This window comes from Vidua chalybeata, chromosome 3 (assembly GCF_026979565.1).
Source record: "Vidua chalybeata isolate OUT-0048 chromosome 3, bVidCha1 merged haplotype, whole genome shotgun sequence".
Lineage (NCBI taxonomy): Eukaryota > Metazoa > Chordata > Aves > Passeriformes > Viduidae > Vidua > Vidua chalybeata.
This window is the reverse complement of record NC_071532.1, coordinates 76,681,918-76,685,681: the sequence shown is the minus strand read 5'-3', so window position 1 is coordinate 76,685,681 and position 3,764 is coordinate 76,681,918.

The following is a 3,764-nucleotide window of genomic DNA, read 5'->3' as shown; positions in this document are numbered from 1 at the left end:
AAAGTAAAATGAAATACACATTGATAGACATGCAATATTATTTTTAGTCAGAATGCCTGTGCTCTACCATAAGTATTTTTCATGCAATACCTGCCTTTCTCCTTTCCCTTAACAGGCTGTCCTGTAGTGGAGTAACCAACCCTGGAATTATTTAAAAGATGTGTAGATGTGGCACTTTGGAACATGGTTTGGTGGTGGACTTGGTAGTGATAGGTTAAAGGTTGGACTCGATGATCTTAAGATGTTTTCCAATCTAAGTGATTGTATTTTTCTTGCTATTGAGACACAAGAAGTAGGGTCAGGAAGTGCACAAAGAAGAAACTCATGTGTCTCTGCATTAACATTTTAGTTCAAATCAGGAGAGTACCTCTGGAGCACAAATCATAATTTTACAGTTTACAATCTTGGGTTCACATTGTAGAGACACCTTAGAGTATATGAAAGTAAAATGAAAGGTGTGTTCTCACTTTGTACCTAATCCACTTTGTTCATGGCTGATCAAATCCATAGGAATAGACTGGAGCTAATCAGAGGTAAAATGCTCTGAAATTCTGGTAAAATATAAACTGAGTCTTCAGTACTATTTCAACTCAAAAAAAGTCCCTCTTTATTGGGCTGCACTTCTTGCTTGTGTGGACATAGCAGGGAAATACAACGAGGACTCTTTCCCCTGCCCTGCCTACATATACTCTGGCTATATGAATGTGTATAAATAATGATCAAACCAATAGTAGTTGTCCCATTTACATTTGGGAACATCATAATTTTAAGCCTGTTTTTAAAAGCATCTGTGAATGCTTTGGTACTGGCAGTTCCAACAGCTGAATTTAATAATAACATGGGGCAGAGCCTAGTGTGGGCAGTGTGAGTACAGAAGGGAGAACAAGTGGATAATGGGAATGGAACATGTTATTTTTGAACTCCTATGGATGTGTTTTGCATATTTTTATTCCTGATCTGCTCCTCTGCTTAAAATAAGCTCACCAATAATACTGGGAGCTGGCTGTCCAAGTGGTAACTGCTGAAAAGGACTGGGTGGATACCAAAATGAATAGGAGGTGACAATGTGGCCTCATTGAAAGGGAGGCACATCATGCACAGTATGTTGGGAGGAGTGTGGTGGGTAGACCAAGGAAAATAACTCTTCCCCAGTCCATGCTGGTGATGTTGCACCTAGACCAATGTAGATTGGTTGGAGGCCAGCCACAAGGATGATACAACTGCAGTGCTTGACAGTGGTGGCAGGTCATAAAACCAGGGGCAGCAGGGAGAGACTGCATTCAGGTTTGTCATTAGGAAACAGCTTGTGCCATAAGTGCCACACTGGAGCAGGTTGCTTAGAAAGATTGTGGGATCTCTACTGTTGGATATTTGCCCTAGATGGGCAGAGCTGGTCTAGTGCTTGTGGTGGCCCTGCTTCAAGTGGGATGTTGACCTTGGGAGACCCCTTACCACCTACACTGTTCCGACTGGGTTGCGGTTAGTGTTTTGACTGTAGAAGGCTGTGAACTCCAGTGCATATTAGGGGACTGACACAATGAGTAGGTTTGGTAACTAGAACATTTGGCCTGGCCTGGCTTTGCAGAAGGTCACAGGTAGCATAAGCTGTATCACTCACTGGGACACCAAAATCTGTAGCAGTTACCTGGGGAGAGTCTGTGTCTTTGCAGCTAAGATTTCTTAGCAAGGAGAGAAGTAAAACTAAAGTGGAGAAAATAGAGGGAGACCCTTGGGGAGCCTTATGTATCATTGCTGAGAGAAAGAGGGGAATGGTAGGTGTTTCTTGAATAAGTCTCCTCATTCTCCCACACAGAAGTAGCTGCTGCCCTTCATGTTTCCAGCTGTAGTCACAGCAAAGGCTGATTTCCACCTGGCAGCCTGCTGCCTGAGGCAGCTGCCTACATCACCTCACCTTGATGACTAGCTCTACTCAGGACTTGCAAACTTGCTCTGGGGAACAGAGCAGCTGTACTCAAAATACTGAGCAGACGTCTTCATCTCCACCCCAGTACTGAAGGTTTTCCTCTTTCTCCCCATGGGGTGGCTCAGTGGTACAGGTTAGGAGCAGAGACAGGTGTCAACATGGCCTTAGTGAGACATCTAAATTTTCTCAGCTTTACTGAGGTACTGGGAGATGAAGCTGCAATCTGGCCTCAGAAATGTCACACATATGGACTGGCAACTAGATGTGACCCACAGAGGCATAGCTGAGCAGGTGTCTGCTTAAAAAACAGCTGCATTGATGACGGCTTTTCTTCACTGCCTGTGTTAATTTTCTCATCCAAAGTTAGTGGGATCAGTGGCATTGAAAATACTCAGTACAATGTTTCAGCTCTGATAAAAAAAAATTAAAACACTTTTCTTTCAAAATATATTTTTTCCCAAAGTTTGACTTTTACTGAGGAAATTGTTCTGGTTAACATCACAATTTACATTATTTTTGTAAGAAATCAGTGACTTCTTTTGGTTTTGAGGTCCTTTCTGAGAGTTTTAGTGAGACAAAAGAAACTTTCTGTGGTGGGACTGGAGAAGCAGGCTCCTTTCACAACACAATAGCCTGTTAGCAAATGGTAAATATGACCTATGGCTGTAAGACTCTAATGGATTTTTATCTCTGCTCTATTTTCAAGATGTGACAAAATTACTGGGTAGCCTATGTATCCAAAGTCAGAAATATACTGGGAGCTGAATACTGCCAGCAATAGCAGAGAAGCCTGATTTTAACTCCATTGCAACACAGCAGAGTTCTGCTTTCATGGTGCATTAATTCAACACCTGCAGGCGCTCTCTTCCCTTGCTGAAATTACAGGCTGTCTACTGGGTAGTTAAGGCTTGGAACTGAAGTGTAGAGTAAAGTCGTGAGGTCTTTATTGATCAACACAGGGACAGATCCTAATAGCTGGATGTAAGCTACAGATGCTCCCTCACATTGCCTAGAATGGAGACAAAGGATGAAACATAGCTGAGATGTTTTACTGCCATGTGCAGTTTTTAGAGTTCTTCACCTTTAAAATACAAGGTTCTTTGAATTCAAAATTATAGTGATGGAAAAGGATCAGCATTCAAATATGTTAGTTAACGGATCAGTTGAAATTATAATTTAAAAGCCACCTCAGCATCTCAAAAAAGATTTTGAAACACAGGACTACATGAATCAGACAAAGGCCAACCCAAAATCTTTGTTTTTGTCATGTGCATTAATACATTAAATTAGAAACATTAGAGAAGCTTAATTTAATTTGAAAGTAAGCAGTTGACAGCATTGTTTGGCTGTTGAACCACTCAGGTTCCTGTGCTGGTAGGAAGGGCTGGAAGTAACAGAGAGTCTAGAGAGAAGGCCATAAATAAAAAAGACGTTAATTTTGGTGTTTTAGGTGAAAGTTTAACAGTCATAATGAGACTGCTGTGGGGCATGTTACTATACTCCAATAAGCAATATGCTATTGTTGTTTCTTTGGTTTCCCTAACGTGGCAGTTGTGTTGTAAGGTCTCTGTCTGGCAGGGTGGAAAATGGGGATGTTTCTGAACTCAACAGAGAGCAAGAGCTGCTGCCTCATTCCTGAAAATCCCAGCCCCACCCTGTGTGTGGGGCAGTGGTGCTGTGGGGCTCCTGAAGTGTCCTGTACTGCACTGCCTTATGTCTCTTGGCTGGTTTTCTACCTTAGGCAGGCAGTATCTCTCAAGGCACGGTGCCTCACCAGAGCTTTGACAAGTGAGATGCTGCATCACTGGCGGCACATGTTTGGTGGTACCAGGTCTCTGCG